At 48.5% G+C, this 21,228-nt stretch overlaps 1 long non-coding RNA gene across 1 annotated transcript in view; it reads left to right on the top strand.

Moving 5' to 3' along the window:
* The window catches only part of LOC112906957 (uncharacterized), a 33,401-nt gene that overhangs the window by 11,787 nt on the left and 386 nt on the right, over positions 1-21,228 (top strand). The window contains exons 4-7 of the long non-coding RNA XR_003232654.2: positions 7,673-7,762; positions 11,327-11,449; positions 11,601-11,769; positions 20,068-20,269. This is a non-coding gene — a long non-coding RNA (uncharacterized lncRNA). The remainder of the gene's footprint in view (positions 1-7,672; positions 7,763-11,326; positions 11,450-11,600; positions 11,770-20,067; positions 20,270-21,228) is intronic.

The following is a 21,228-nucleotide window of genomic DNA, read 5'->3' on the forward strand; positions in this document are numbered from 1 at the left end:
ACCTTAAGAAACTAGAGGAAGAAGAGGAAGAAGAGGAGGAGATTAGTGAGACCCAACGTAAGTAGAAAAAAGATGTGGAAATCAAATAAATGAAAAACAGAAAAACAGTAGAGAAAAATCACTAAACCAAATCTGGTTCTTGGAGAATAACAATAAATTGATTAACCTCTAGCCAGATTGGGGACACCTGGGTGGCTCAGTGGTTGAGTGTCTGCCTTTGGCTCAGGTCATGATCTCAGGGTCCTGGGAGTCCCACATCAGGCTCCCTGCAGGGAGCCTGCTTCTCCCTCTGCCTATGTCTCTGCCTCTCTCTGTGTCTCTCATGAATAGATAGGTGAAATCTTAAAAAAAAAAAAATTTGGGATCCTTGGGTGGCGCAGCGGTTTGGCGCCTGCCTTTGGCCCAGGGCGCGATCCTGGAGACCCGGGATCGAATCCCACATCGGGCTCCCGGTGCATGGAGCCTGCTTCTCCCTCTGCCTGTGTCTCTGCGCCTCTCTCTCTCTCTCTGTGACTATCATAAAAAAAAAAAAAAAAAAATTAACCATTATTTACAATAGCATAAAATATTAAATATTTAGGGATAAATACAATAAAAACTGTTAAACATTGTTGTGAGAAATTTTAAATCTCTATAATTGGAAAGGTATACCATGTCCTTGGGGTGAAAGACTCAATATTGCCAAGATGTTAACTCCCACTAAATCAATCTGTAGATTTCAACATAAACCTAGTCAAAATCCCAGCAGGCTTTTTTGTAGAAATCGACAAACTGATCTAAAATTTATATGGAAATGCCAAGGAGTTAGAATAGTCAAAACAACTTTTTTTAAAAAAAGAACAAACTCAGAGGACTTAAATTCCTCAAGATTTACTTTAAATCTATGGTATTAAGACAGTGTAGCACTGGTATAAAAATAGACAACTAGCTTAATGGAACAGAATAAAGAGTCTAGAAAAAGATCCATATATTCATATAGTCAATTGATTTTTTTTAAGGTACAAAGGCATTTTTGCAGAGAAGGGCAATATTTTCAACATATGGTACTGAAACAATTATAGTATGCCAAATGGTACCCCCTCTTTGAAGATATGCCCACATTCTAATTCCCGGAACCTGTGAATATTAACTTATTTGGGGAGAAAAATAGCCTTTGCAGATGTAATTAAGTTAAAGATCTTGAAATGAGAAGACTATCCTGGATTGTCGGCATGGACCCTAAATCTGACAACAAGTATTTTTATAACAGACACACAGAGGAGAGGCACACAAGGAGAAGGTGGTGTGAACTCAGAGGCACAGTTGGGAATGAGAGTGATGTGGCCACAACCCAAGGAATGCTGAGTGGCCATTAGTAGCTAGAAGACATGAGGAATGGATTTTCCTATAGTTCCCAGAAGGAGCATGACTCTGCTAGCACCTTGATTTCAGACTTCTAAACTCCAGAACTGTACTGTTACACGATAAATTTCTATTGTTTTAAGCCACCGAGTATGTGGTAATTTGTCTTGGCATCCTTGGGAAGTGAATACAGACATCCATATGCAATTTTCAAAAAAGAATTTTGATCCACACCCTGCATTACATATGAAAATTAACTCAAAAATTACCTAAATGTAAAATCTAAAACTATAAAACTTCTAGAAGAAAACATCAGGGAAAAAAGATTTTTCCAACCTTGGGTTAGGCAAAAATTTTTAAGATATGACACCAAAAGCACAATCCACATCAAATATCAATAAGATAAACTTCACCAAAATTGGGAACATCTGCTTCCCAAAAGACAACGTTAAGAGAATGAAAAGTCAAGTCACAGAATAAAACAAAATATCTTTTTAAGTTTATTTATTTGAGAGAAAGCGAGCACAAGCAGCGGGAGGGGCAGAGGGAGAGAGAGCAGCAGGTTCCCTGCTGAGCAGAGAGCCCAATGCCAGACTCAATCCCAGGACCCCGGGATTATAACCTGAGTCAAAGGCAGATGGTTAACTGAGCCACCGAGGTGCCCCTAAAAGAAAATATTTGAAAATCACAGATCTTATAAAAGACTTGTATCCAGAATATATAAAGAACTCCCAAAACACAACATGGAAATAAGCAACTCAGTTAAAAAGTGTGTGTGGGAATGGGGCAAACAATATGAACAAACATTTTACCAAAAAAAAAAAAAAAATCTATTTAAGAATGGCAAATAAGCACATGAAAAGGACCTCAATACCATAAATCATTAGGAAAATGCAAATTAAAACAATATGAGGCTACTACACACACATTAGAATCACTAAATTTTTTTAAATTTTTGTTTAAAGATTTTTTATTTATTTAATTAATTAGCTTTTTAAAAAAGATTTTATTTTCTTATTTGAGAGAGAGCACAAGCAGGAGGAGCAGCAGACAGAGGGAGAGGGAGAATTAGGCTCCCCGCTGAGCAGAAAGCCCCATGTAGGGCTCCATCCCAGGATCCTGGGATCATGACCTGAGCCGAAGGCAGACACTTAACCAACTGAGCCACCCAGGCACCCCTATTTTCTTTATTTTTAAAGATGTTATTTATTATTTATTTATTTATTTATTTATTTATTTGAGAGAGAGTGAGAGAGCACGAGTTGGGGGTGGGGGGCAGAGGGAGATGGAGAAGCTGACTCCCCACTGAGCAGGGAGCCAGATGTGGGGCTTGATCCCAGGATCTTGAGATCATGACCTAAATTGAAGATAGACTTTCAACCGACTGAGCCACCCAAGTGCTCCTAAAGATATTTTATTTTTATTTTTAAGTAATCTCTATACCCAATATGGGCTCAAACCCACACCCAAGATCAAGAGTCACGTATCCCACCAACTGACCAGCCAGGTACCCCTAGAATGGCTAAAATTAATGACTGACAATATCAGCTGTTGGTGAAGATGAGGAACAATTGTAGCTCTCATAGACTGTTTTATAACCATTCTGGAAAACAACTTGGCAGTTCCTTTAAAAGTTCACAAAATCCTTCTCTATGACCCAGCAATTCCACACCTGGAATTGCTCTGCCCAAGAGAAATGAAAATTCACGTCCACATAAACACTTGCATGCAAATGCTCATAGCAGGTTTATTCATGAGAGCCCCAAACTGGAAGCCACCATCTCTGTCATCAACAGGTGAATGGATAAACAAGCTGTGGAATAGCTTTAACAAAGAGGGAAGGGGCACCTGGGTGGCTCAGTTGGTTAGGCTCAGCTTTTGGCTCAAGTCATGATCCCCGGGTCCTGGGACCCAGCCGGCACTGGGCTCCCTGCTCAGCGGGGAGCCTGCTTCTCCCTCTCCCTCTGCCTGCCACTCCTTCTGCTTGTGCTCTCTCTGTCAAATAAATAAATAAAATCTTAAAAAAAAAAAACTATCAGAGGGAATGAACTAGTGATATACGTTTCAAAGGAGGAACACTAAAATAATTTTGTAGAATGAAAGACACGGGACTAAAAAAAGAGTACAACAGTATGATTCCATTTTTACAAAATCTTAGAATATGCAAAATAATCTATAGCGATGGAAAGCAGATCTGGTTGCGAGGGGATTGGGGAAATGTCAGGAAAGGAAAGGAATACAAAGAACAGTAGGAAGCTTTGGGGAGTGCAGGGGTAGGGGGTGCATAGGTTCATTATCTTGATTGTGAAGACAGTTTTCCAGATTTAGACATATGTCAAATCTGATCAGATTGTACACTCTAAGTGATTATGGTAGTCAATTTTACCCTCATTAATACTGCTTAAAATAATGTCATGTATGGCATAATATAATTTTTTAAATAAAGAGGCTTCTGTGCTGAGGGTTGGAGGCCCTGCCTTCTATCTAAAGAGGGGTGTCAGGAGGCAAAGTCAGGTCATCTGACCCAGAGCCTGTGCCCTTAATTGTCTTCTACCTCTCGATATTCACCAAGGATAGTCTTTTCGAGGATCAGAATGGATTCCCCCAAATAGCACAGCACCCAGGGCACATGAGCCCATACGAAGCATTTATATCTCACTTTCATCTGTGATGATGATGATCATGATTTTGCTTTTCTTGTCCCCGTAAGCCCCTTGAAAATAGCTCCTAGCTCCCATAACAGTTCAGTTTATTCCTACCTCAGGGCCTTTGCACAGGGTGTCTCCTCGCCCAGTGGCACCAGTCTCTTCACTCTCCACCAGTTAATTCCCCTCATCCTTCAGCTGTCAACTTACAAAGATTTTCTCTAACCTGCACCCCAACCCCAAGCCCTGCCATCTAAACCAGGTCCTTGTCACTCTTGCACATACCTTACCATTCTTTCCTTATCGCGATGTGCAGTTAGGGTTACCTGACTATGGTTTGCCTATGGTCTGTCTTCTGGGCTGGTCATGCCTGCTGCTGCGTGGCCAACACCAAACCTGAGCTCAGGCTCAGAGTGGGTGCTCAGCAAACGTGTGTGGGGTGAATGAGGACAATCCCCACACAGTGCCGGGTATGCTCAGGCCACAGAGCCGGCATTGAATCTCCCGGGGTTCAGTCTGCCACGTTCCACCCAGCAGGCAGATTTCAGAGCTGACATTAATTCAGACCCCACATACATGATTCTTACTGAGTAAGACATCAAGACAATCTCGCCCTTTGTCAGAACTGTGGGAGTTTCGCGTATGTGTAGAGAGAAGCCAGTCTAAAATCAGTCGCTTTTTGAAACCATCAGCTCAAGAAATTAAGCATTCTGTCGGCGTGCCCTGAATTTCTGAGCCCAGCAATTAATTCCTTCTAGATTAAAGGATTGTTGTGTTGCTGATACATTATTATGCGGAGTGGGCTTGCTGTGAATTTTAAAACTTTAACCAGAATCCTCATTAACTGGGACCTTTTATCTGTGTGCAACTTCTAGAAGAGGCCAGTGGCCAGAAAGTGAACTGACACATCCAAAAAAAAAAAAAAAAAAAACCCACAAAACCCACAACCCATTCCTGGGGGGGTCCCGATCCACATTCAGCATGGGCAGCTGTGCTCTCTCCTAATGGTAACGGGGTCATTTATTTATAACGCTCTGGGCACAGGCCGGACGTCACCACCCTGAATCCTCTGCCACCCTATCAGGAGGCCAGGTTATTACGGCGTCCAGGTTATAGGTGAGGAGACTATAGCCTTTGAGGGCAGGCGGGATGCCCTGCTCAGGCCCCTGAGGGGCCCAGGTCTATTTGACCTCCAGGCCTCATGCTTGGCCCCATCTTCCACTCCATCCCCTTCTCCCTGGTCACCGAAGATCACCCTGCAGGAGGAGGACTCCAAGGCGTTTTGAGTATACCATCCTTCCAAGAGCCACTCCCTCTCCAGGTGGTGTCCAGGGCCACTTGTGTGCTGGGACCCGGGAGGCTGGGTGGAGCAGTTGGAGGCCTAGTCAAGTGTGAGGCTGAGGGTGACCCAGGGGCCACAGGCTCCGCCCTATGTCTGGGAATTTGAGGGTTCTCTCAGGCAGGGTCCTGTCTGCCTGCACTTAGGACAGAACTTGAACTCAGAGGCAGCCCTGGAGGGGAGATTTCTAGAACTCCTGCTGGAACACCCCAAATTAGATGGGGTTGCCCCCAGCATTTTAGCCACTCCCCCTTTTTAGTTCATACAAATTTATACTCATAGCCTTTGCACACAGAGCCATTTCCTCAGCCCATCCCACCCCTGGGCAGGCTAGGAAGCAGTGCCCCACCCCCGCTCCAGCCCAATGTGTCTTCCCAGAACCCTAGGATCTCCTTTTAGAAACTTTAGAAACTCAAAAGAAAAAAGGTCAGGAGCTCCAGCATCCCTAAGAAAATTTCCCCTTTCCAGCTCCCCAAATGAGAGTTAGGGAGGCAGCAGCCCCGAGAGCAGACATTGCCCCAGGGCCTGCTTCCTCCAGGACCAGAGCACTCATTTGTCCCTTAGCCACATAACCAGAGGAGGTGCTGAGTACCCCCACCCTAGGTAGCTAGGAGCCCGTGACAGCACAGAGCAGTAATATTGTTCTCATTAAAAAAGAAGGAAAAAAAATAAAGGAAATTCTGACACATGCTACAACATGAGTAAACCTTGAGGACATTCTAAGTGAAATTAGTCACAGAAGGATTGTACATTTGCTGTATATGATTCCACTGATACCTAGAATGATCGAATCCATAGACAGAAGGAAGAATCATGGGTGCCAGGGGCTGGGTGACGAGGTGGAATGGGGAGTTAGGGTTTCCTGGTGACCCAGTTTCAATTTTGCAAAACAAAAAGACTTCTAGAGACAGATGGTGGTGGTGGTTGCACAACAGTGGGAGCGTACTTCATGCCACTGAACCACTTACTAATGGTTAAAATGGTAAATGTTATATTATGTATACTTACCACAATTTTTTTTCAAGAATAAAAAAAAAAACTCTGAAGTTTCCCTTCACCAAGCATCTTGCTATTCGACTTTTCCCACTGAATCCGGGTGGTAACATCTGGAGGTGGATTCTACTATTGTCCTTATGTTATAGGCGAGAAAACCGAGACTAGGGAGGTGCCATGAGTGGCCTGAGGTCACCCGGCCAGTAGGTGGCAGGACCAGGGTTGGGCGGAGGGCCTGACTGCCAGGCCTGCCTTCTCCCCACCCGGGGCCCTGGCCACAAAGGGAGCCACCCCCTCCCTGACCACGTTCCTCAGCTCTGCTCAGATTCCCCTGCCAGGGGACAGCAAACAGGATCCAGATGGCAGATCCCCCGCTGACCGGGAGGGAGCCGAACTGGAAACCCCTTTGCCAGGGTTTCCAAATGCATCCCAGACTTCTGTCCTGGAAGCGTCTGGTGCCCTCCTGCTGGGGAGGTGGGGAGCAGAGAGGCAGGCGAGGCTGGCCACAGGCCTTGTCGGTGACTATTGGGGGACAGGGGCGGAGGGGGGTATTGGGTTGGCACTGGCCCCCAGGTATTTCCACAGGCCCCGAATGCCCAGTTTCCCCAGACAGTGAGACTCATCTTATTCCCCTCTGGCATTAGTGCCCTGGGGCTGCCATGACAAAGAGCCACAAATTGGGTGCTTAAACAGCATAATTCATCCTCTCAGGGCTCTGGAGGCCAGAAGACTGAAACCGAGGTGTCAGCAGGGCCTTCTGAGGGCCACGAGGGAGAGGCAGGGAGAGGCGGCTCCACTGCTCTCTCCTGGCTTCTGGTGGCCTCAGGCCTTCCCTGGCCCACAGATGGCCTCCCTGGGCCTTCGCATCGTCTTGCCACCATGCATGCGTGTCTGTGTCCAAATGTCCCCTTTGATACGGACACAGTCATGTTGGGTTACGGCCACTCTAGTGACCTTATCCTTTTTTTTTTTTTTTTTTTTTTAGTGACCTTATCCTAACTCACTCTTCTGCAAAGACTATTTCTTTTTTTTTCTTTTTTCTTTTTCTTTTTTTCTTTTTGCAAAGACTATTTCTACATAAAGTCCCATCCACAGGCTCCATAGAATTGGACTCCGGCATCCTTTGGTGGGGGACGCAATTCAACCCATTTGTGCACTCGGCGCCCAGGAGGCCAGAGGGGAAGATTCTGAGGGTCGGGGAAAATTGGCAGGGCAAAATACTACTTCATATACTCTCTAAGGTTTCAGGACTTTATAGCCATCACCATCACGAATTAAATGCTTGTGGTGTGCGAGGCACTAGGCTTATACACCCCCAAGTCCTCAGCGGCCAGGCAGCTCTCTTGTTTTACAGGTGAGCAACACAGCTCTCAATTGGAGGAATAAGGCTCAAATTATTGCCTCATTGGAGTAAAAGGATATGCCTGGGGATTCAGGAGACGAGGTATGTGAAAGGCAGTTATTTCAACCTCCTAAAAATATCTCTACATTCTGGTGACTTCTCTCCACCACCCCCGCCCCCATGGTTGTGACGTCCTGAGTGAGCAAACCAGGCACTCCTGTTGTGACCTCCTGTATCGGGGTCCAGAGGCTCCTGTAACAAATGACCTCAATGTGAGTGACTTAAGACATGAGGAATGTCTTCTCCCACAATCCTGAAGGCCAGAAGTCTGAAGTCAAGATGTCAGCAGGCCCGCATTCCCTTTGAAGGCTCTGGTGGGGTCAGGGCCGGGTGGGTTCCCTCCTTGCCTCTCATGGCTACATCCCTCTGTTTTCCCAAGGCCTACTCCACTCTGCCTCTCCTCTGGGTGTCTCTTATTACAATATCTGTCATTGGATTTAGGGCCCACCCAGGTAATCTAGGATAAACCGATCGGGCAATCCTTAATTTAATTATATTTGCAAAGACCATCCCAAAAAGATCACATTCACAGGTTCTAGGATCTGGACGTATCTTTTGGGGGTCACCCTTCAACCCCTGTTTACAGCTCTGGACACCATCCTCCAAGCTGGGCCCCTGCAGTAACCCCCATCTCCTGGCCTCCAGCCCTGGCAGCCAGAGGGATCTTACAAAATCAGAGGCCAGCCTTATACCCCTCCCAGCTTAACTCTCACAGCGGCTCACTGGGCCTCGGCAAGCAGCCCAGACCCAGGGCTTGGCCCTGCTGACCTCAAAGGCATTGGTCTCCCTGCTCCCCTCCCCCAGACCGTTCCCACCACACCACCCTGCCCTTCCTTCCCACCTGGGTCTAAGCCAGTTCTTGCCTTCAGGCCCCCTCCGTGCTTTCACCACTGTTCCCACTTCCTAGGACTCTTCCCTGGGCTCCACCTGGATGACTTACTCATCTGTCAAGTCTCAGTTTAGATGCCCGTCACTTGATGAGCTCGGCTGAGTCAGGGGCCCCCTCTGAGCTCCCACAGCCCCTAGGCTCTCACCATCATGACTCGGAGGTTGGCCACAGAAGGCCCACATCACCCACTGCAGATGGCTGCCACCCCCTACAGGACACAGATGGTGTCCTGCGGTGTTTCTGGGGGCACGTGGATGTCAGACTTGGCTGGACCTTTCCCTTTACCTCCTGCCCTGCCCATCTTCCTTCCTCAGAGTCTCGAGGAACACTTTTTTCTCACCTTTAAAATCTTAAAATCCATTTGAATGTGTTTTATATATAACAGTTTTATTACATATAATTTACATAGCATATAATTCACCAATTTAAAGTGTACAGGTTGAAATATCAGAGAGGGAGACAGAACATGAAAGACTCCTAACTCCGGGAAACAAACAAGGGGTGGTGGAAAGGGAGGTGGGTGGGGGGTGGAGGTGATGGGTGACTGGGTTACGGGCACTGAGGGGGGCACTTGATGGGATGAGCACTGGGTGTTATGCTATATGTTGGCAAACTGAACTCCAATTAAATAAATAAATAAATAAATAAATAAAGTGTACTGGTTGGGGCACCTGGGTGGCTCAGTCGGTTAGGCATCTGCCTTCGGCTCAGGTCATGATCCCAGGGCCCTAGGATCCAGGCCCACTTTGGGCTCCCTGCTCAGCAAGGAGCCTGCTTCTCCCTCTCCCTCTGTTGTCCGCCCCCCCCCCCCACTTGTTCTCTCTCTCTCAAATTAAAAAAAAAGAATCTTATAAAAAATACATAAAGTGCACAAGTCAATGGTCTTTAGTATATTCAGAGTTGTGTAACCATTGCTGCAATCAAATTTAGAATATTCTCATTGTCCCCAAAAGAAATCCTATACATATTAGCAGTCACTCCTCATTTCCCTCCAACTGCTCCTCCTCCCCAGCCCTTGGCAACCACTAGCCTGCTTCTGTCTCTAGAGATTTCCTTATTTTGGACATTCCATAGCAATGGAATCCTACAACATATGGTCTTTTGTGCCTGGTTTCTTTCACTTAGCATCATGTTTTTGAGGTTCATCCACATAGTAGCATGTATCTGGACCTCATTCTTTTTTATTGCCTGAATAATATTCCATTGTATGGATAGAGCACTGTTTATCCATTCATCGATGATGGGAGCTGGGTTGTTTCCACTTTTATTTTAAAATTTTAAAAAAAATTTATTTTTCCACTTAATAAAATAAAATTTTATTTATTTACTTACGAGAGAGAGGCAGAGGGAGAAGCAGGCTCCCCACAAGAAGCCCAGTGTGGGACTCCATCCCAGATCCAGCGATCACGCCCTGAGCTGAAGACAGAGCCCAACAGCAGAGCTACCCAGGCGTCCCTCCACTTTTTGATTATGAACAAGGCTGCATGCAAATTTCTTCTCTTGAGTATATACCTAGGAGTGGTGAATGTGTTTTTGTTTTGTTTTATTTTTTCAAATTCAGGAGAGACACACAGAGAAAGAGAGGCAGAGACACAGGCAGAGGGAGAAGCAGGCTCCATGCAGGGAGCCTGAGGTGGGACTCGATCCCAGGATGCCGGCATCACGCCCTGGCCCGAAGGCAGCGCTAAACCACTGAGCCACCTGGGCTGCCCCCAATGTGGTTCTTTTTTCTTTTTTCTTTTTTAAGTAGACTCCACAACCAACGTGGGGCTCAAACTCATGACCCCGCGACCAAGAGTTGCTTGCTCTACCAACTGACTGTGTTCCCTGAATGTGTTTTTTTTTTATTAGAAATAACTCCTATTTTATTTTATTTACTTTTTTTTAGGTTTTATTTATTTATCCACGATAGACACACATACACACACACAGAGAGAGAGAGAGGCAGAGACACAGGCAGCGGGAGAAGCAGGCTCCACGCTGGGACCCCGATGTGGGACTTGATCCCGGGGCTCCAGGATCACGCCCTGGGCCAAAGGCAGGCGCTAATCCGCTGAGCCACCCACGGATCCTCGAAATAACTTCTATTTTAAATGGCAAACATGACACATTAGAGATCACCCAAATGACAAATTAGAAACAAGAAAATATAGACACAGCCCATAATCCCCACAAACAAAAGTAGCTGGTGTCGGGCCCTACAGACACCCCTCTGCTCGTGGTTACTTTCGTGGCGCGTGGACAGGCAGCCCTGTGTGTGCAAACTGGCAGCTCAGGCCCGTGCAGAGGACAGCCCTACCTGCCTCCGCCTGATCCCTCCTGCGACAATCACTGAAGAGCCATTCAATACAGATGAGAAATGAGACCAGATTTGACTTCAAAGGACAGTTAGGAGAATTTTCAGATGTCTAAAGACAGATTTTCGAGGGGTTAAAACCTCTCTTTGGGGAAAAAAGAAAAAAGGCACTAAAAACAAAGGAGGCAAAATCCAAACAAAGACCTGGGGAATCAAGGTGGATGGATTACAAGTGCTTTAGTTTCTTTTAAGAAATGGTAATAATACAATATTGTGATTATAATATTTTACCACTGAAAAAGATTCTAAGAAGCCTTTGAGGATTTACTGATGAAAATGAAATGATTTTTTTTTTTTTTTTATAAAACTCAGCAATTTTTAAGAAGGGTGCAGCCAAAAAGGCTTTCTTGCTCCTTTATAGTTTCTTCCAAGAATTGGCTTACTGACACAGAGGCCGAGTAAGCAGACAGCCGCAGACCTGCGGGAAGCTGTGAAGATCTCAGCTCCAAGACAGAGCTGCCTACGAGCACCAAGGAAATAGCAGGTAAGCAGAGGCATTAAAGCTTTTTCCCTTTAAAACTACTGTGGGAGAAAATTTGGAAATTCTTAATTTCCAATTTAGACAAGAAAGGCTGTACCTACATATTTGGGTATTTATTTCTTTGTTTTTAAGATTTTATCTATTTATTCATCAGAGAGAGAGAGAGGCAGAGACACAGGCAGAGGGAGAAGCAGGCCCACTGCAAGAAGCCCGATGTGGGACTTGATCCCAGGACCCCAGGATCACACCCTGAGCCAAAGGCAGATGCTCCACCACTGAGCCACCCAGGCGGACCATATTTGGCTTTTTAAATACCTTGCTATGTAAGTAATTCCCAAATGGTATGTTCTTTGTTGTAAAAAATAATCTTTTAAAAAGATTTTATTTATTTATTTGTGACAGACACACAGAGAGAGGCAGAAACAAAGGCAAAGGGAGAAGCAGGCTCCTTGCAGGGAGTCTAATGTGGGACTCGATCCCGAGACTACAGGATCATGCCCTGGGCCAAAGGCAGGCACTAAACCGAGGGGTTAAAATCTCTCGGGCCACCCAGGGATCCCTGTTATAAAAAAATAATTTTTTATGAGCATCCCTTCTTAAACAGTGATGACCAATTATAATATTTATACTCAAGTGTTTTAAAAAGAGCCCCTAGTTGGTCACTAGGTTGGTTAAGCATCTGGTTCTTGATTTTGACTCGGGGTTGTGAGATCGAGCCCTGAGTCAGCACGCGCAGGTGTGGAGTCTCCTTAGGATTCTCTCTTTTCTCTGCCTCCGCCCCTCTCCCCCTTAAAAAAAAAAAAAAGAATATATATATATTTATAAAATTAGAAGTCCCACTTATTCTAAATAGAGTCCCACCCATTACATCGAAAAACATTCTTGTCCACTCAAACGCACAGTGTAGAGGTGGCAGGGTGCCAGGCGGAGAAGCTGCTACAGTCCCCACCTTCACGCAGGACAGATTGCTAAGTGATGACAGCACTCCTTCCCACCAATCAGGACAAAGTCTCTGTAGCCCTGTCTATTCTCAAAAAGCAACTTCTAGGCGTGGGTGGGGGTGGGTGCAAACCCAAGACGCCACCTACCGGCAAAGCTTTTAATTGCAGGCAGAGTACCCGGAGAGGACCGGCCCTGAGCCCAAGCCAGACAAAATGTCAGTGCATCAAAAAAAAAAAAACAAAAAACAAACAAAAAAAGACAGTGCATCAACCATTCAGCCCAGTCTTGCCTAAACACGATGGCACTCCTAGAGAAGAGCTTTGAATTTCAACATGAATTTTCCTTGCTTTTTAGTCCAAGAGATTGGCCAATAGAAGTATTTCAAGCAACAATAATTGGTAGTAGCAAAGAGCATTTAGGAAACCCTAGATTTTTCCCCCCTGCATTCTTTTCCAAAGGCTGACCCATCTATCTGTCCCATGCCTCAGATCCCCAGGCTGCCCAGATGTCTCATTCTGCAAACTATGCTTCACATGCTTCAGACCCCACATGGGTACTTTATCCTGAGCAGATGTGCCAGCCACTGGACAAGGAGCTCATTCAAATGCTCCCCATAGCAATCTACCCGGAGGGGTAGCTGCCAACATCCCCATTTCCCAGGCAAGAATACTAAAGCTCAGGGAGGGGAAGCAATGTGGCCAAGGTCACACAGTGAGGAAGACAGAGGCAGGATTGAGACAGCCTCCTGGTCAACTGGGGCTACAGACCCCACAACGTTAGCCCCATGTTGAGCCCCTTCCTAAAAGCAGGCTGCCCTTCTTGCTGGAGGAGTCCCAGGCAGGTAGCTGCGCTCCTGGGAAGCGCCCTACTGGGACAGGGCACAATAGGCCCCTATCAGGCTGGAGATGCCACAGGGTCCCAGGACCCATTCTGGACCTGAACAGTCCTGACCACGTGCTCTGGGGTTCTACAGCCAGACGTTGGGTCCCACTTGGCCATTGCTAGCTGTGTAGTTTATCACCCTCCCAGGCCTCCCTTTCTTGGGCAAAATACCTCTGCATGGGCAGCTGTGATAACGTGTGCGGTCTGCATCACATAGATAAAGGCCAGGGTTGACCCGGTAGGAAGTGGGTCAGTGCTGACCCCTCCCCCCCACCCCCATGCTCCTCTCTACCACCTTGTCCTCCTTCTCCTTTTTTAAAAAGTATTTTATTTATTTATTCATGACAGACACACACACACACACACACACACACACACACACAGAGAGAGAGAGAGGCACAGGCAGAGGGAGAAGCAGGCTCTTCGCAGGGAGCCTGATGCAGGACTCGATCCCAGGACCCCAGGATCACGACCTGAGTGGAAGGCAGATGTTCAACCACTGAGCCACCCAGGCGCCCCTGTCCTCCTTCTGTTGACTCTCTGTTCTCTTCTCTTCCTATCTCTACCTCTGCCTATGTGACTCCATGCCGGCCCGCCCTCTCCATGACAGGCTCTTGTTCCTCTATGCTGACATGAGGGTTCAATCTCTCTCCACATCCACGTGCCCTCTGTTATCCTCCAGCCCTCTGTCCCTCGCCCTCCTCTCTGTTTCCGTTGTCCCTCCCCCCCCCCTTCCTCTTCCTCCCTCCCTGGGATCAGGGGACAGAAAGACACAGCCACTTTCAGCTTCTTGTGGCTCCAACCTGCAGGCATGGGGGCAGGGTGGGGTGGGGGGCAGCCCTGGCTGCCTGCCAACTCAATTTCTGGGCCGGCTTCTTCCCACTTCTCTCTCACCTCCCTGAACAACCTCCATTCAGGAGTGTCATGAGCAACTGGAAGTCTTGGGCCAGGCCTGCTGAGGACAGGAGCTTGGGGTCCTCCCTGGGAGAGCAGAGGGGGCCTGCTTCTCAGCTCAGGTGCAGTTCCTGATGCAGCCTCGGTACTAGTGGATCACTGCTTGCCCAGGAGTAGAAGTCTGCATAGACACCTCATCCTGGCACCCAGGGGCCCTCCCAAGCTGCAGGCAATAGCTACCACAGCTGGAATTGTAAGAGTTGCCATTTTATAAGTGTGAGCACACATGTGTGCGTGCCCACACACGGATTTACTTTTTAGGGCAAAGAGTGACTATGGCATGTGTACTTTGGGGTATTAATTTTTTTCAGGGCAGCCTGGGTGGCTCAGTGGTTTAGCACTGCCTTCGGCCGAGGGCCTGATTCTGGAGACCCAGGATCAAGTCCCTTGTCAGGCTCCCTGCATGGGGCCTGCTTCTCCCTCTGCCTGTGTCTCTGCCTCTCTCTCTCTCTCTCTCTCTCTCTCTCTCTATCTCTCCGTGTCTCTTGTGAATAAATAAATAAAATCTTAAAAAAATTTTTTTTTCAAACTATGTAAAAGGATTCACAGTGAACACAAAAACCTTCAATCCCACAGTTCACCTTCCCAAATGGATTTCTCATGAATCCTTCTAGAGACAGTGAGTGCGTGATCCAAGTATTTATGGGTATATATTCCTGCAATTTTCCCCCAAATGTTGGCAGCCTTTATGCACAGCTGTACTTAACTTTTGTCACTTCACACTGATCTAGGAAATTGCTACCTAATCTACCTCATCTTTATATATGTATTTCACATACCACAAAATTCATCTTTTAAAAAAATATATTTTATTTATTTGAGATAGAGAGGGCACAAACAGGGGGAGAGGCAGAGGGAAAACAAGAAGCAGACTCCGCTGAGCAGGAAGCCTGATGCGGGGCTCGATCCCAAGATCCTGGGACCGTGATCTGAGCCAAAGGCAGACCCCTAACCAACTGAGCCACCGAGGCGCCCCCCACCAAATTAATCTTTTAACATGTACAATTCAGTGGTTTTTTCGTGTTTTAAGAGTCGTGTGACCACTATTGCTATCCGATTTTAGGACATTTTTCATCACCCTAAGAAACCCGGGAGCTGGGAGTAGTTCCCTCTCCATCCCCCGTCCCCAGCCCCTGGCAGTCATTAATCTACTTTCTGTTTCTATGGATTTCTCTGTTCTGGACATTCCTTATGAATACAATATGTGGTCTTTTGTGTCTGGCTTCTTTCATTCAGCATAATGTCTTCAAGGTTTATCCATTATTCTTGCTGTAGCACGCACCAGTGCTTTGTTTCTTTAATGGCTGACTAATATTCCATCATAAGAGGCTTGGAGGGTGCTATCTTATAGTTTTCATTTGCATTGCTTTTCTTTTGAGTGAAGGTGAATGCCATTTCATTCTGAGTTGTCTGTTCATATATATATATATATATTTTGTTCATATATTTTTAAAGGCTTTATTTATTTATTTGACAGTGAGAGAGAGCACAAGCAGGGGGAGCAGCAGAGGGAGGGAAAGAAGTAAGCTCTCCACCAAGCAGGGAGCCTGATATGGGGCTCAATCCCAGGACCCTGGAATGATAACCTGAGCCAAAGGCAGATGCCCAACCAACTGAGCCCTATTCATACCTTTTGTTCATTTCTCTATTGGGCCATTGATGTTATTGATTTGTAAGGGCTCTTTATATGTGAAGGAAATTAACCTTTTTATCTGACTGATACATTGCAAGTTTTCCCACAGTTAATCACTCTACTTTCTTCCATGTAGAAATTTTAAAGTACACAAATGTATCTTAGATGGTGTCTGGGGTATGTATATTTCCTAGAACTCTTAGAAAAATTACAAAAAGGACCTATGCCTATTTATGATCTATCAAAGGAACTGGAAAAATCAACAGATGACCCCACCACAGGATACTGTGAGTAGGGAAGCTCAGTGGACACATGACCCAGGCTTGGAGAGTATAGGACATCTTCCTCAAGGCAAAAGGGGTGACAGGTGAGCTGAGACTGAGGGGTGGGTGGGCATTGGCAGGCAGAAGGGACAGGATAGGAAAGCTGTGTGGCCAGCTGGAGTGCACAAGGTGGCCAGGAGAACTGAGACACATTTGGTGTTCTAGGGTCTGGGGCAGAGGGAGGATGAGCAGGCCAGGCCATGTTCAGTTCTCAGCCTGAGGGCAGCAGGGAGGTTAAAGGTTTCCCCACGTGGTGAATTGGCTCTATTTGCCCTTGGGAAGAACTGGAAGGGTCAGAGAGGAGGTAAGGCCAGCAAGGAGACCAAGGCCACATCCCACAAAGGGGAGAGGCTGGATGGGACAAAGTCAAGGGGTGGGCAGATGGACAGAGGATCCAGGCTTAGCACCACGGGGCCGGACAGAGGGGGTGGCGGGAAGAGCCTGGAGTCCAAGCGCTCAAGGATCTACATTCCCCAATGGGGCTGTCTAGCACGAAGGCTCTCCAGGCCAAGCCAGAGGCTAGGGACTCCACTGCTCTTTGGCCTGGGGGCTCTATTACACAATTTATACCAGCACAGGTCAGCCAGTGCCAGGCGTGGGTGGCAGACCGGCCCCCCACCCTTGGAGGCTCTCAAAGGAGTGGTGTTCTGAGGGAGGCCAGAGCCTTGGGGTGCAGGGGAATGGATGAAGCTCGGGAGTGGTGCTGGGCTGGCATCCCGGGCCTGCCCCCTTCTGTCCAGCTCCCGCAGAACCCGGGGTCCTCTTCCCCAAGTGCCCTTCTCTCAGCACCTTTCAGCCTGCCTCTTTTTCTGTCTCTCCATCCATCTACTTTCTGTATCTCTCTGGCTCACCTGTCTTCCTCTATCCCTGGCTTGTCAGCTCCCTTTCTCTTTCTGAGCACCTCTCTCTCTCTCTCTGATTCTTTTCCCCTTCCTCTCATTCTCCCTTTTCCCCTCAGAATCACTTCCTCAGAGGCGGAAACCATTCATCTTAGGGGTATCACATGCTCGTGGCCCAGTAGGCACAGCCTGGGACTGGCCAGGCCCCAGGCCCTCTACTCTGAGTGGCTCTTCTTGCCTGCCCTTCCCGCCTGCCAGACCCATCTAACCACAGAGCCTTATGGCCACCGCTCCCCACGCATCCAGCAGGGGCTGGGCTTCACTTCACTGGGGCTGGGAGATGGACTCCTTCCCACACAGAAGGCCCTCTCACTTGGCAGACCTTGTTCTTAGACCACTGGTCACTCAACACCCCCCTTACCAGCCTAGAAGTCCCACTACCAGTGATTTAGTACTTAAATGAGGAAGAATCTATTAACTGCCCTCTGACATTTAACAACATTCAACATTGACACTCTAGTGTGAATGAGCTAACAGCTCCTCCCTCTACCCCACAGCTAGATGGATGCTGCCTAAGGAGAACTCTTTAACCCATTTTAGTGGGAGGACAGGTGTAAAAAGAGGAATAGAATAAGGGACCCCCATAGGTGGCAGATGGGGCAGAGGTAGAAGGCAGAAAGGAGAGAGGAGGGGATTTGAGGGAAGGTACCAAAGGATGGGAAGTGGGGACAAACATTGTTAAGCAGAAGGCCTCTCATTTGTCCATGCTTTCTTTTTTTATTTTTTATTTTTTATTTTTTTTATTGTGCTTCTAAGGCTTTCCTTTCTTTTTCTTTTTTTAAAAAGATTTATTTATTAAAAAAATTTATTTATTTATTCATGATAGACATAAAGAAAGAGAGAGAAGGAGGGAGAGAGAGGCAGAGACAGAAGCAGGCTCCATGCTGGGAGCCCGATGCAGGACTAGATCCCAGGACTCCAGGATCACGCCCTGGGCCAAAGGCCGGTGCTAAACCGCTGAGCCACCCAGGGATCCCCTGTCCATGCTTTCACAGTCAACAAAGAAAGTCTCCAAGTCTTGTATCATCCCCAGTTTCCAGATGGGAGGACTGAGTTCCAGAGAAAAGGGACTTGGTCGAGATCACACAGGACATCCAGGTCTCCTGACCAAATCCAGATACCCTGTCCTGCCATGCCAGTTTGTGCCCTGCCTTGTCACTCTCTTGTCTTCCCCACACTCCCATAGGCCTCTCCTCCCGAGGATTCCAGAAGGCCCTCTTGCAGCCCTAATTTATGATTTCTGACAGCTTCCTTCCTACTGTTCCCTTCTAGCCTCAGACCCAGCTCTGTGAGGAAGGAATGAGCTGGGTGAGAAGGGCAGCTCCATGGAGCATAAATAACTTGTCCAGGCAGCTGCAGGCTCGTGGGGGGGGCCCAGCACCCCCTCCCTGGCCCAGCGGGGTGTCCCCTGCTCTGGGACCAAGGGGCAACAGGGCCAGGCCTCCAGATCAAAGGCACAGAAAGCGGGCATTGTTCCCCAACCTGGAAACGCTTGGGGACAGCCGAGCTCTCCGGCCCTGCCCTTTGTCTGGGCAGAAGCTTTGAAGGGCACTGACATTTACCCGGCCCCCTTCCCTTTCATGACGTCCAGGCACTGCCTGGGCCACGAGGCCTGAGCCTCTGGGGGCTGCTGCCATGGTTCTGTGGGCACCCCTTGGCCCCCAGCCCACTCGAGATGCTTCCTCACTTATAGAATCCTGACGATGTGGGTACAGACCCAGTGGGGCTCCCTGGCTCTCAGCAGCTGGTGTGCAAACAGGGCTGATAACCATGGACACCCCAAGCCAGGGAGGCTGTCCTGCGGGACACAGGCTCCAGTGGGGGTTCACAGGGAAGAGAGGCTGCGGCCCAGGTTTGTTTGCTATGAGAACAGCATTTCCTGTTTGGACTAGGCTGGGTGGACGTGTTGGTGACTCCTCACCAGAAAGGCCGTGTTTCCCCCCCGCCCCTGGCCTGTCCCAAGAAGGGGTGTGTGTGTGTGTGTGTGTGTGTGTGTGTGAGAGAGAGAGAGAGAGAGAGAGAGAGAGTCCGTGTCCCTGTGTGGTCCGCACACACGTGCGTGTGCCCCTGTGTTTTCTCTCACCTCATCAGCTTCCAGACAGGAGTCTAAATCTGAGCCAAGTCCTCTTTTTCCCTAAAGAAAACCTCCCTTTGGGGCTCGGCCAGAGGGTGCCAGTGTGGCCTGGTGATAGGCCGGCACCCATCACTCACCAGCCGGCCTCGGGCGAGCCCCCACACCTGGGGACAATAAGGCGGACTCCCTGGGGACAGAGCGGAGGGCAGGAGACAATGCAAGCAAAATGCTTAGCACAGCACCTGGCACCCGGTCAGCGCTTGGGAACGGAAGCCGCTCGTACTGGCGGTTGTGGTCTGGTCTTGGCAGCAGATAGGACCAGGCCCTGGGGGAGGAGGCCCCGTCCGCAGGGACAGGCCCCGAGACCTCGAGCCAGTGGTGTCTCTCCCCTCTGCCTCTGCAAACACTGAAACCTCAAATGACCAAGACTCAGGTCCCCACAGCATTTCCTGCCCTTTCTGCTGAGAGAGGAAAGAGGACCAGAAAACAGGATGGCATTTCCCAGGAAAGTGTGTGCTTAACAGGGGGCTTTCAGGCCGTGCCCCAGGACCACCACCCGGAGACCCAAAGCTTTTGCACTTTCCCGGAATAAACTCCTGAGCCAGAGGGATCTCTAAAGGGTCATATGGCTTGTTCTTCCAGGCAGAGAAATGAGACTCAGAGAGGGGAGGTCACACAGCTCCCAGTGGTCGCTCTGGAATTGACAACTTTTTGGGGAGCTGACACTATGCGGTACCCACCAGACAGTATCACCATGAGGTGGGCCCCAGGAGACCTCAGGCAATCCCAGCCTCAGCAAGGACAGGACCCCCCCCGCCCTGATGTCCAAATGTCGATGACACCTTTCCCTGAGAGGATCCTGTGTTGAGAGGTCCCTTTTTTGAGAGGGTTCTCTTGCTGGGGAAATCCTGCAGTGGCCTGAAGCGCCCGTGAGTTTGGTGGCAGCAGTAAAGGGATGTATATGCCAGTCATCACAGGAGCAAATGGACCTGGAAGCGCCTCCTCTTTCTGTGGCAGCCAGCGGGTGTCCCGGACATCTTGCAGTCCCTCCCGGCTCTCTGCAGGATGGAAGCCAGAACCCAGAACTTCTTCCTGAAGAGCTGAACGCCCTCCAAGGTGCCCTTTGGGGAGATGGTTTTTTTTTTTATCCTGGCCACTTAACCAGGGCTTGATGGGGCTGGGGCCCTCTCAGGAGATGATGGCCCCTTGGGAGTGACAGTCATCCAGGGGATGGAGTCACTGATCTAGTTGTGTCAAAAAACAAAGGCTAACCAGAGAGGCACAAAGCTACATTTTGGGAGGTCAGAAAGATGGCATAAAGGAGGTGCCCCAAAATTGCACATGCTAGGGAGGGACGCAGTTCCCCAAGAGGGCAAGGTGGGTGTTGTGATGTCTTTGGAGGAGGTGGGGCATGCTTGGGGGACCACATGAAGCAGGGGACAGTGGATGCCAAGGCATGGCCATGACATCTCATGGCCACATCTGTATAAACACACAGCTGTCCTTACAAAGAGAAACTGAGGCTGGAGAGGGGCAGGACCTACCCAAGCTAATTTAGGCAAAGGCAGCAGAGCCAGGGTTTGAACCTGGATCTCACTACCTCCCCCTCCATATTGGCATGCCCTCTCCCGTCCTGCTTAGGCACAGGACCCGGGGCTGCCCAGCGCTGGTGAGTCCCAGGGACTCAGAGCTAGAGGCTGGCAGACGCTTCCTGCTGGAGTGTTTCTAGCAGAGATCCTAGGTCTGGGTCCAGACAAGCCATGGCAGGATCGCGAAGGGCAGGCCTCTGGTGCACTGCCCAGTGGGGCAGGGGAATCCTCAGCCCAGGACTGCCTGCTGCATGTCAGTCCAGGCAGAAAAGGAGGTTAGAGACTGTCCTGAATTTTGGGGGGTCCCCTCTAATGACAGCTGGGGTTCCTCCCCATAAACACACACACCTACCACAGACATATCACACACCTCCACACAGGCATCACACACATACCACAAACACCCATCATACTTGCACACACACACACACATCACACACATACATCACAAGCACCATCGCATATATCCACGCTCATCCATCATAC

The sequence above is a fragment of the Vulpes vulpes genome, chromosome 10 (genome assembly GCF_048418805.1).
Source record: "Vulpes vulpes isolate BD-2025 chromosome 10, VulVul3, whole genome shotgun sequence".
NCBI lineage: Eukaryota > Metazoa > Chordata > Mammalia > Carnivora > Canidae > Vulpes > Vulpes vulpes.